We start from the raw sequence: 9,577 nt of genomic DNA on the forward strand, positions 1-9,577 counted from the left end.
GGCCCTCACCCACACACCTGACCCACAACAAAACGACCCCCAAACACGCACCCCTCACCCTCCGCAACAACCCCCCCAAAACACGCAGCAGCAACAAAATGGCACCGGGACAACGGGGGGGGGCGCCCCCCGAACCCCCAAAAGCCTACAGCACCCGGTATTCCCAGGCGGTCTCCCATCCAAGTACTAACCGGGCCCGACCCTGCTTAGCTTCCGAGATCAGACGAGATCGGGCGTTCTCAGGGTGGTATGGCCGTAGGCACCCCCTGCCCCGACAGCACCCCTCTCGGGGGCCACACAACACCCTCACGCACCCTCACGCACCCTCACGCACCCACAACCACACGCTCCACGGCCCTCCATCACACACCTGACCCACAACAAAACGACCCCCAAACACGCACCCCTCACCCTCCGCAACAACCCCCCCAAAACACGCAGCAGCAACAAAATGGCACCGGGACAACGCGGGGGGGGTGCCCCCCGAACCCCCAAAAACCAAAAGCCTACAGCACCCGGTATTCCCAGGCGGTCTCCCATCCAAGTACTAACCGGGCCCGACCCTGCTTAGCTTCCGAGATCAGACGAGATCGGGCGTTCTCAGGGTGGTATGGCCGTAGGCACCCCCTGCCCCGACAGCACCCCTCTCGGGGGCCACACAACACCCTCACGCACCCTCACGCACCCACAACCACACGCTCCACGGCCCTCACCCACACACCTGACCCACAACAAAACGACCCCCAAACACGCACCCCTCACCCTCCGCAACACCCCCCCCAAAACACGCAGCAGCAACAAAATGGCACCAGGACAACGGGGGGGGCGCCCCCCAAACCCCCAAAAGCCTACAGCACCCGGTATTCCCAGGCGGTCTCCCATCCAAGTACTAACCGGGCCCGACCCTGCTTAGCTTCCGAGATCAGACGAGATCGGGCGTTCTCAGGGTGGTATGGCCGTAGGCACCCCCTGCCCCGACAGCACCCCTCTCGGGGGCCACACAACACCCTCACGCACCCTCACGAACCCTCACGCACCCACCACATGCTCCACGGCCCTCACCCACACACCTGACCCACAACAAAACGACCCCCAAACACGCACCCCTCACCCTCCGCAACACCCCCCCAAAACACGCAGCAGCAACAAAATGGCACCGGGACAACGGGGGGGGGGCGCCCCCCAAACCCCCAAAAGCCTACAGCACCCGGTATTCCCAGGCGGTCTCCCATCCAAGTACTAACCGGGCCCGACCCTGCTTAGCTTCCGAGATCAGACGAAATCGGGCGTTCTCAGGGTGGTATGGCCGTAGGCACCCCCTGCCCCGACAGCACCCCTCTCGGGGGCCACACAACACCCTCACGCACCCTCACGCACCCTCACGCACCCACAACCACACGCTCCACGGCCCTCACCCACACACCTGACCCACAACAAAACGACCCCCAAACACGCACCCCTCACCCTCCGCAACAACCCCCCCAAAACACGCAGCAGCAACAAAATGGCACCGGGACAACGGGGGGGGGCGCCCCCCAAACCCCCAAAAGCCTACAGCACCCGGTATTCCCAGGCGGTCTCCCATCCAAGTACTAACCGGGCCCGACCCTGCTTAGCTTCCGAGATCAGACGAGATCGGGCGTTCTCAGGGTGGTATGGCCGTAGGCACCCCCTGCCCCGACAGCACCCCTCTCGGGGGCCACACAACACCCTCACGCACCCTCACGCACCCACAACCACACGCTCCACGGCCCTCACCCACACACCTGACCCACAACAAAACGACCCCCAAACACGCACCCCTCACCCTCCGCAACAACCCCCCCAAAACACGCAGCAGCAACAAAATGACAACGCGGGGGGGCGCCCCCCGACCCCCCCCAAAAGCAAAAGCCTACAGCACCCGGTATTCCCAGGCGGTCTCCCATCCAAGTACTAACCGGGCCCGACCCTGCTTAGCTTCCGAGATCAGACGAGATCGGGCGTTCTCAGGGTGGTATGGCCGTAGGCACCCCCTGCCCCGACAGCACCCCTCTCGGGGGCCACACAACACCCTCACGCACCCTCACGCACCCACAACCACACGCTCCACGGCCCTCACCCACACACCTGACCCACAACAAAACGACCCCCAAACACGCACCCCTCACCCTCCGCAACACCCCCCCCAAAACACGCAGCAGCAACAAAATGGCACCGGGACAACGCGGGGGGGCGCCCCCCAAACCCCCAAAAGCCTACAGCACCCGGTATTCCCAGGCGGTCTCCCATCCAAGTACTAACCGGGCCCGACCCTGCTTAGCTTCCGAGATCAGACGAGATCGGGCGTTCTCAGGGTGGTATGGCCGTAGGCACCCCCTGCCCCGACAGCACCCCTCTCGGGGGCCACACAACACCCTCACGCACCCTCACGCACCCTCACGCACCCACAACCACACGCTCCACGGCCCTCACCCACACACCTGACCCACAACAAAACGACCCCCAAACACGCACCCCTCACCCTCCGCAACAACCCCCCCAAAACACGCAGCAGCAACAAAATGGCACCAGGACAACGCGGGGGGGCGCCCCCCGAACCCCCAAAAGCCTACAGCACCCGGTATTCCCAGGCGGTCTCCCATCCAAGTACTAACCGGGCCCGACCCTGCTTAGCTTCCGAGATCAGACGAGATCGGGCGTTCTCAGGGTGGTATGGCCGTAGGCACCCCCTGCCCCGACAGCACCCCTCTCGGGGGCCACACAACACCCTCACGCACCCTCACGCACCCTCACGCACCCACAACCACACGCTCCACGGCCCTCACCCACACACCTGACCCACAACAAAACGACCCCCAAACACGCACCCCTCACCCTCCGCAACAACCCCCCCAAAACACGCAGCAGCAACAAAACGGCACCGGGACAACGGGGGGGGGGGCGCCCCCCAAACCCCCAAAAGCCTACAGCACCCGGTATTCCCAGGCGGTCTCCCATCCAAGTACTAACCGGGCCCGACCCTGCTTAGCTTCCGAGATCAGACGAGATCGGGCGTTCTCAGGGTGGTATGGCCGTAGGCACCCCCTGCCCCGACAGCACCCCTCTCGGGGGCCACACAACACCCTCACGCACCCTCACGCACCCACAACCACACGCTCCACGGCCCTCACCCACACACCTGACCCACAACAAAACGACCCCCAAACACGCACCCCTCACCCTCCGCAACACCCCCCCCAAAACACGCAGCAGCAACAAAATGGCACCGGGACAACGCGGGGGGGCGCCCCCCAAACCCCCAAAAGCCTACAGCACCCGGTATTCCCAGGCGGTCTCCCATCCAAGTACTAACCGGGCCCGACCCTGCTTAGCTTCCGAGATCAGACGAGATCGGGCGTTCTCAGGGTGGTATGGCCGTAGGCACCCCCTGCCCCGACAGCACCCCTCTCGGGGGCCACACAACACCCTCACGCACCCTCACGCACCCTCACGCACCCACAACCACACGCTCCACGGCCCTCACCCACACACCTGACCCACAACAAAACGACCCCCAAACACGCACCCCTCACCCTCCGCAACACCCCCCCCAAAACACGCAGCAGCATCAAAACGGCACCGGGACAACGCGGGGGGGGCGCCCCCTGAACCCCCAAAAACCAAAAGCCCACAGCACCCGGTATTCCCAGGCGGTCTCCCATCCAAGTACTAACCGGGCCCGACCCTGCTTAGCTTCCGAGATCAGACGAGATCGGGCGTTCTCAGGGTGGTATGGCCGTAGGCACCCCCTGCCCCGACAGCACCCCTCTCGGGGGCCACACAACACCCTCACGCACCCTCACGCACCCACAACCACACGCTCCACGGCCCTCACCCACACACCTGACCCACAACAAAACGACCCCCAAACACGCACCCCTCACCCTCCGCAACAACCCCCCCAAAACACGCAGCAGCAACAAAATGGCACCGGGACAACGGGGGGGGGCGCCCCCCAAACCCCCAAAAGCCTACAGCACCCGGTATTCCCAGGCGGTCTCCCATCCAAGTACTAACCGGGCCCGACCCGGCTTAGCTTCCGAGATCAGACGAGATCGGGCGTTCTCAGGGTGGTATGGCCGTAGGCACCCCCTGCCCCGACAGCACCCCTCTCGGGGGCCACACAACACCCACACGCACCCTCACGCACCCACAACCACACGCTCCACGGCCCTCACCCACACACCTGACCCACAACAAAACGACCCCCAACCACGCACCCCTCACCCTCCGCAACACCCCCCCCAAAACACGCAGCAGCAACAAAATGACAACGCGGGGGGCGCCCCCCGACCCCCCCCAAAAGCAAAAGCCTACAGCACCCGGTATTCCCAGGCGGTCTCCCATCCAAGTACTAACCGGGCCCGACCCTGCTTAGCTTCCGAGATCAGACGAGATCGGGCGTTCTCAGGGTGGTATGGCCGTAGGCACCCCCTGCCCCGACAGCACCCCTCTCGGGGGCCACACAACACCCTCACGCACCCTCACGCACCCTCATGCACCCACAACCACACGCTCCACGGCCCTCACCCACACACCTGACCCACAACAAAACGACCCCCAAACACGCACCCCTCACCCTCCGCAACACCCCCCCCAAAACACGCAGCAGCAACAAAACGGCACCGGGACAACGCGGGGGGGGGGCCCCCCCAACCCCCAAAAACCAAAAGCCTACAGCACCCGGTATTCCCAGGCGGTCTCCCATCCAAGTACTAACCGGGCCCGACCCTGCTTAGCTTCCGAGATCAGACGAGATCGGGCGTTCTCAGGGTGGTATGGCCGTAGGCACCCCCTGCCCCGACAGCACCCCTCTCGGGGGCCACACAACACCCTCACGCACCCTCACGCACCCACAACCACACGCTCCACGGCCCTCACCCACACACCTGACCCACAACAACACGACCCCCAAACACGCACCCCTCACCCTCCGCAACAACCCCCCCAAAACACGCAGCAGCAACAAAATGGCACCGGGACAACGGGGGGGGGCGCCCCCCAAACCCCCAAAAGCCTACAGCACCCGGTATTCCCAGGCGGTCTCCCATCCAAGTACTAACCGGGCCCGACCCTGCTTAGCTTCCGAGATCAGACGAGATCGGGCGTTCTCAGGGTGGTATGGCCGTAGGCACCCCCTGCCCCGACAGCACCCCTCTCGGGGGCCACACAACACCCTCACGCACCCTCACGCACCCTCACGCACCCACAACCACACGCTCCACGGCCCTCACCCACACACCTGACCCACAACAAAACGACCCCCAAACACGCACCCCTCACCCTCCGCAACAACCCCCCCAAAACACGCAGCAGCAACAAAATGGCACCGGGACAACGGGGGGGGGCGCCCCCCGAACCCCCAAAAGCCTACAGCACCCGGTATTCCCAGGCGGTCTCCCATCCAAGTACTAACCGGGCCCGACCCTGCTTAGCTTCCGAGATCAGACGAGATCGGGCGTTCTCAGGGTGGTATGGCCGTAGGCACCCCCTGCCCCGACAGCACCCCTCTCGGGGGCCACACAACACCCTCACGCACCCTCACGCACCCTCACGCACCCACAACCACACGCTCCACGGCCCTCCATCACACACCTGACCCACAACAAAACGACCCCCAAACACGCACCCCTCACCCTCCGCAACAACCCCCCCAAAACACGCAGCAGCAACAAAATGGCACCGGGACAACGCGGGGGGGGTGCCCCCCGAACCCCCAAAAACCAAAAGCCTACAGCACCCGGTATTCCCAGGCGGTCTCCCATCCAAGTACTAACCGGGCCCGACCCTGCTTAGCTTCCGAGATCAGACGAGATCGGGCGTTCTCAGGGTGGTATGGCCGTAGGCACCCCCTGCCCCGACAGCACCCCTCTCGGGGGCCACACAACACCCTCACGCACCCTCACGCACCCACAACCACACGCTCCACGGCCCTCACCCACACACCTGACCCACAACAAAACGACCCCCAAACACGCACCCCTCACCCTCCGCAACACCCCCCCCCAAAACACGCAGCAGCAACAAAATGGCACCAGGACAACGGGGGGGGCGCCCCCCAAACCCCCAAAAGCCTACAGCACCCGGTATTCCCAGGCGGTCTCCCATCCAAGTACTAACCGGGCCCGACCCTGCTTAGCTTCCGAGATCAGACGAGATCGGGCGTTCTCAGGGTGGTATGGCCGTAGGCACCCCCTGCCCCGACAGCACCCCTCTCGGGGGCCACACAACACCCTCACGCACCCTCACGAACCCTCACGCACCCACCACATGCTCCACGGCCCTCACCCACACACCTGACCCACAACAAAACGACCCCCAAACACGCACCCCTCACCCTCCGCAACACCCCCCCAAAACACGCAGCAGCAACAAAATGGCACCGGGACAACGGGGGGGGGGCGCCCCCCAAACCCCCAAAAGCCTACAGCACCCGGTATTCCCAGGCGGTCTCCCATCCAAGTACTAACCGGGCCCGACCCTGCTTAGCTTCCGAGATCAGACGAAATCGGGCGTTCTCAGGGTGGTATGGCCGTAGGCACCCCCTGCCCCGACAGCACCCCTCTCGGGGGCCACACAACACCCTCACGCACCCTCACGCACCCTCACGCACCCACAACCACACGCTCCACGGCCCTCACCCACACACCTGACCCACAACAAAACGACCCCCAAACACGCACCCCTCACCCTCCGCAACAACCCCCCCAAAACACGCAGCAGCAACAAAATGGCACCGGGACAACGGGGGGGGGCGCCCCCCAAACCCCCAAAAGCCTACAGCACCCGGTATTCCCAGGCGGTCTCCCATCCAAGTACTAACCGGGCCCGACCCTGCTTAGCTTCCGAGATCAGACGAGATCGGGCGTTCTCAGGGTGGTATGGCCGTAGGCACCCCCTGCCCCGACAGCACCCCTCTCGGGGGCCACACAACACCCTCACGCACCCTCACGCACCCACAACCACACGCTCCACGGCCCTCACCCACACACCTGACCCACAACAAAACGACCCCCAAACACGCACCCCTCACCCTCCGCAACAACCCCCCCAAAACACGCAGCAGCAACAAAATGACAACGCGGGGGGGCGCCCCCCGACCCCCCCCAAAAGCAAAAGCCTACAGCACCCGGTATTCCCAGGCGGTCTCCCATCCAAGTACTAACCGGGCCCGACCCTGCTTAGCTTCCGAGATCAGACGAGATCGGGCGTTCTCAGGGTGGTATGGCCGTAGGCACCCCCTGCCCCGACAGCACCCCTCTCGGGGGCCACACAACACCCTCACGCACCCTCACGCACCCACAACCACACGCTCCACGGCCCTCACCCACACACCTGACCCACAACAAAACGACCCCCAAACACGCACCCCTCACCCTCCGCAACACCCCCCCCAAAACACGCAGCAGCAACAAAATGGCACCGGGACAACGCGGGGGGGCGCCCCCCAAACCCCCAAAAGCCTACAGCACCCGGTATTCCCCGGCGGTCTCCCATCCAAGTACTAACCGGGCCCGACCCTGCTTAGCTTCCGAGATCAGACGAGATCGGGCGTTCTCAGGGTGGTATGGCCGTAGGCACCCCCTGCCCCGACAGCACCCCTCTCGGGGGCCACACAACACCCTCACGCACCCTCACGCACCCTCACGCACCCACAACCACACGCTCCACGGCCCTCACCCACACACCTGACCCACAACAAAACGACCCCCAAACACGCACCCCTCACCCTCCGCAACAACCCCCCCAAAACACGCAGCAGCAACAAAATGGCACCGGGACAACGCGGGGGGGCGCCCCCCGAACCCCCAAAAGCCTACAGCACCCGGTATTCCCAGGCGGTCTCCCATCCAAGTACTAACCGGGCCCGACCCTGCTTAGCTTCCGAGATCAGACGAGATCGGGCGTTCTCAGGGTGGTATGGCCGTAGGCACCCCCTGCCCCGACAGCACCCCTCTCGGGGGCCACACAACACCCTCACGCACCCTCACGCACCCTCACGCACCCACAACCACACGCTCCACGGCCCTCACCCACACACCTGACCCACAACAAAACGACCCCCAAACACGCACCCCTCACCCTCCGCAACAACCCCCCCAAAACACGCAGCAGCAACAAAACGGCACCGGGACAACGGGGGGGGGCGCCCCCCAAACCCCCAAAAGCCTACAGCACCCGGTATTCCCAGGCGGTCTCCCATCCAAGTACTAACCGGGCCCGACCCTGCTTAGCTTCCGAGATCAGACGAGATCGGGCGTTCTCAGGGTGGTATGGCCGTAGGCACCCCCTGCCCCGACAGCACCCCTCTCGGGGGCCACACAACACCCTCACGCACCCTCACGCACCCACAACCACACGCTCCACGGCCCTCACCCACACACCTGACCCACAACAAAACGACCCCCAAACACGCACCCCTCACCCTCCGCAACACCCCCCCCAAAACACGCAGCAGCAACAAAATGGCACCGGGACAACGCGGGGGGGCGCCCCCCAAACCCCCAAAAGCCTACAGCACCCGGTATTCCCAGGCGGTCTCCCATCCAAGTACTAACCGGGCCCGACCCTGCTTAGCTTCCGAGATCAGACGAGATCGGGCGTTCTCAGGGTGGTATGGCCGTAGGCACCCCCTGCCCCGACAGCACCCCTCTCGGGGGCCACACAACACCCTCACGCACCCTCACGCACCCTCACGCACCCACAACCACACGCTCCACGGCCCTCACCCACACACCTGACCCACAACAAAACGACCCCCAAACACGCACCCCTCACCCTCCGCAACACCCCCCCCCAAAACACGCAGCAGCATCAAAACGGCACCGGGACAACGCGGGGGGGGCGCCCCCTGAACCCCCAAAAACCAAAAGCCCACAGCACCCGGTATTCCCAGGCGGTCTCCCATCCAAGTACTAACCGGGCCCGACCCTGCTTAGCTTCCGAGATCAGACGAGATCGGGCGTTCTCAGGGTGGTATGGCCGTAGGCACCCCCTGCCCCGACAGCACCCCTCTCGGGGGCCACACAACACCCTCACGCACCCTCACGCACCCACAACCACACGCTCCACGGCCCTCACCCACACACCTGACCCACAACAAAACGACCCCCAAACACGCACCCCTCACCCTCCGCAACAACCCCCCCAAAACACGCAGCAGCAACAAAATGGCACCGGGACACCGGGGGGGGGCGCCCCCCAAACCCCCAAAAGCCTACAGCACCCGGTATTCCCAGGCGGTCTCCCATCCAAGTACTAACCGGGCCCGACCCTGCTTAGCTTCCGAGATCAGACGAGATCGGGCGTTCTCAGGGTGGTATGGCCGTAGGCACCCCCTGCCCCGACAGCACCCCTCTCGGGGGCCACACAACACCCTCACGCACCCTCACGCACCCTCACGCACCCACAACCACACGCTCCACGGCCCTCACCCACACACCTGACCCACAACAAAACGACCCCCAAACACGCACCCCTCACCCTCCGCAACACCCCCCCCAAAACACGCAGCAGCAACAAAACGGCACCGGGACAACGCGGGGGGGGTGCCCCC

At 64.6% G+C, this 9,577-nt stretch overlaps 27 non-coding genes across 27 annotated transcripts; all 27 read right to left on the bottom strand.

Moving 5' to 3' along the window:
* Positions 1–142: 142 nt before the first annotated feature.
* On the bottom strand, positions 143–261 carry LOC129210383 (5S ribosomal RNA). Its single transcript, XR_008578441.1, has one exon. It is a non-coding gene; the product is annotated as a 5S ribosomal RNA (ribosomal RNA).
* Positions 262–503: 242 nt separating this feature from the next.
* Positions 504–622, bottom strand: LOC129210384 (5S ribosomal RNA). The gene has a single exon (XR_008578442.1). It is a non-coding gene; the product is annotated as a 5S ribosomal RNA (ribosomal RNA).
* A 223-nt stretch (positions 623–845) lies between these two features.
* On the bottom strand, positions 846–964 carry LOC129210385 (5S ribosomal RNA). Its single transcript, XR_008578443.1, has one exon. It is a non-coding gene; the product is annotated as a 5S ribosomal RNA (ribosomal RNA).
* Positions 965–1,195: 231 nt separating this feature from the next.
* Positions 1,196–1,314, bottom strand: LOC129210423 (5S ribosomal RNA). Its single transcript, XR_008578480.1, has one exon. It is a non-coding gene; the product is annotated as a 5S ribosomal RNA (ribosomal RNA).
* Positions 1,315–1,548: 234 nt separating this feature from the next.
* Positions 1,549–1,667, bottom strand: LOC129210386 (5S ribosomal RNA). Its single transcript, XR_008578444.1, has one exon. It is a non-coding gene; the product is annotated as a 5S ribosomal RNA (ribosomal RNA).
* Positions 1,668–1,891: 224 nt separating this feature from the next.
* On the bottom strand, positions 1,892–2,010 carry LOC129210388 (5S ribosomal RNA). Its single transcript, XR_008578446.1, has one exon. It is a non-coding gene; the product is annotated as a 5S ribosomal RNA (ribosomal RNA).
* A 224-nt stretch (positions 2,011–2,234) lies between these two features.
* LOC129210389 (5S ribosomal RNA) lies at positions 2,235–2,353 on the bottom strand. The gene has a single exon (XR_008578447.1). It is a non-coding gene; the product is annotated as a 5S ribosomal RNA (ribosomal RNA).
* Positions 2,354–2,587: 234 nt separating this feature from the next.
* On the bottom strand, positions 2,588–2,706 carry LOC129210390 (5S ribosomal RNA). The gene has a single exon (XR_008578448.1). It is a non-coding gene; the product is annotated as a 5S ribosomal RNA (ribosomal RNA).
* A 236-nt stretch (positions 2,707–2,942) lies between these two features.
* Positions 2,943–3,061, bottom strand: LOC129210391 (5S ribosomal RNA). The gene has a single exon (XR_008578449.1). It is a non-coding gene; the product is annotated as a 5S ribosomal RNA (ribosomal RNA).
* Positions 3,062–3,285: 224 nt separating this feature from the next.
* LOC129210392 (5S ribosomal RNA) lies at positions 3,286–3,404 on the bottom strand. Its single transcript, XR_008578450.1, has one exon. It is a non-coding gene; the product is annotated as a 5S ribosomal RNA (ribosomal RNA).
* Positions 3,405–3,646: 242 nt separating this feature from the next.
* On the bottom strand, positions 3,647–3,765 carry LOC129210415 (5S ribosomal RNA). Its single transcript, XR_008578472.1, has one exon. It is a non-coding gene; the product is annotated as a 5S ribosomal RNA (ribosomal RNA).
* Positions 3,766–3,989: 224 nt separating this feature from the next.
* On the bottom strand, positions 3,990–4,108 carry LOC129210429 (5S ribosomal RNA). The gene has a single exon (XR_008578486.1). It is a non-coding gene; the product is annotated as a 5S ribosomal RNA (ribosomal RNA).
* A 223-nt stretch (positions 4,109–4,331) lies between these two features.
* LOC129210393 (5S ribosomal RNA) lies at positions 4,332–4,450 on the bottom strand. Its single transcript, XR_008578451.1, has one exon. It is a non-coding gene; the product is annotated as a 5S ribosomal RNA (ribosomal RNA).
* Positions 4,451–4,692: 242 nt separating this feature from the next.
* On the bottom strand, positions 4,693–4,811 carry LOC129210394 (5S ribosomal RNA). Its single transcript, XR_008578452.1, has one exon. It is a non-coding gene; the product is annotated as a 5S ribosomal RNA (ribosomal RNA).
* A 224-nt stretch (positions 4,812–5,035) lies between these two features.
* LOC129210395 (5S ribosomal RNA) lies at positions 5,036–5,154 on the bottom strand. The gene has a single exon (XR_008578453.1). It is a non-coding gene; the product is annotated as a 5S ribosomal RNA (ribosomal RNA).
* A 234-nt stretch (positions 5,155–5,388) lies between these two features.
* LOC129210396 (5S ribosomal RNA) lies at positions 5,389–5,507 on the bottom strand. The gene has a single exon (XR_008578454.1). It is a non-coding gene; the product is annotated as a 5S ribosomal RNA (ribosomal RNA).
* A 242-nt stretch (positions 5,508–5,749) lies between these two features.
* On the bottom strand, positions 5,750–5,868 carry LOC129210397 (5S ribosomal RNA). Its single transcript, XR_008578455.1, has one exon. It is a non-coding gene; the product is annotated as a 5S ribosomal RNA (ribosomal RNA).
* A 224-nt stretch (positions 5,869–6,092) lies between these two features.
* On the bottom strand, positions 6,093–6,211 carry LOC129210399 (5S ribosomal RNA). The gene has a single exon (XR_008578457.1). It is a non-coding gene; the product is annotated as a 5S ribosomal RNA (ribosomal RNA).
* A 231-nt stretch (positions 6,212–6,442) lies between these two features.
* LOC129210424 (5S ribosomal RNA) lies at positions 6,443–6,561 on the bottom strand. Its single transcript, XR_008578481.1, has one exon. It is a non-coding gene; the product is annotated as a 5S ribosomal RNA (ribosomal RNA).
* Positions 6,562–6,795: 234 nt separating this feature from the next.
* Positions 6,796–6,914, bottom strand: LOC129210400 (5S ribosomal RNA). Its single transcript, XR_008578458.1, has one exon. It is a non-coding gene; the product is annotated as a 5S ribosomal RNA (ribosomal RNA).
* Positions 6,915–7,138: 224 nt separating this feature from the next.
* Positions 7,139–7,257, bottom strand: LOC129210401 (5S ribosomal RNA). The gene has a single exon (XR_008578459.1). It is a non-coding gene; the product is annotated as a 5S ribosomal RNA (ribosomal RNA).
* Positions 7,258–7,481: 224 nt separating this feature from the next.
* LOC129210425 (5S ribosomal RNA) lies at positions 7,482–7,600 on the bottom strand. Its single transcript, XR_008578482.1, has one exon. It is a non-coding gene; the product is annotated as a 5S ribosomal RNA (ribosomal RNA).
* A 234-nt stretch (positions 7,601–7,834) lies between these two features.
* LOC129210402 (5S ribosomal RNA) lies at positions 7,835–7,953 on the bottom strand. The gene has a single exon (XR_008578460.1). It is a non-coding gene; the product is annotated as a 5S ribosomal RNA (ribosomal RNA).
* A 234-nt stretch (positions 7,954–8,187) lies between these two features.
* On the bottom strand, positions 8,188–8,306 carry LOC129210403 (5S ribosomal RNA). The gene has a single exon (XR_008578461.1). It is a non-coding gene; the product is annotated as a 5S ribosomal RNA (ribosomal RNA).
* Positions 8,307–8,530: 224 nt separating this feature from the next.
* Positions 8,531–8,649, bottom strand: LOC129210404 (5S ribosomal RNA). The gene has a single exon (XR_008578462.1). It is a non-coding gene; the product is annotated as a 5S ribosomal RNA (ribosomal RNA).
* A 243-nt stretch (positions 8,650–8,892) lies between these two features.
* On the bottom strand, positions 8,893–9,011 carry LOC129210416 (5S ribosomal RNA). The gene has a single exon (XR_008578473.1). It is a non-coding gene; the product is annotated as a 5S ribosomal RNA (ribosomal RNA).
* Positions 9,012–9,235: 224 nt separating this feature from the next.
* LOC129210405 (5S ribosomal RNA) lies at positions 9,236–9,354 on the bottom strand. The gene has a single exon (XR_008578463.1). It is a non-coding gene; the product is annotated as a 5S ribosomal RNA (ribosomal RNA).
* Positions 9,355–9,577: the final 223 nt, after the last annotated feature.

Source organism: Grus americana, chromosome 9 (genome assembly GCF_028858705.1).
Source record: "Grus americana isolate bGruAme1 chromosome 9, bGruAme1.mat, whole genome shotgun sequence".
NCBI lineage: Eukaryota > Metazoa > Chordata > Aves > Gruiformes > Gruidae > Grus > Grus americana.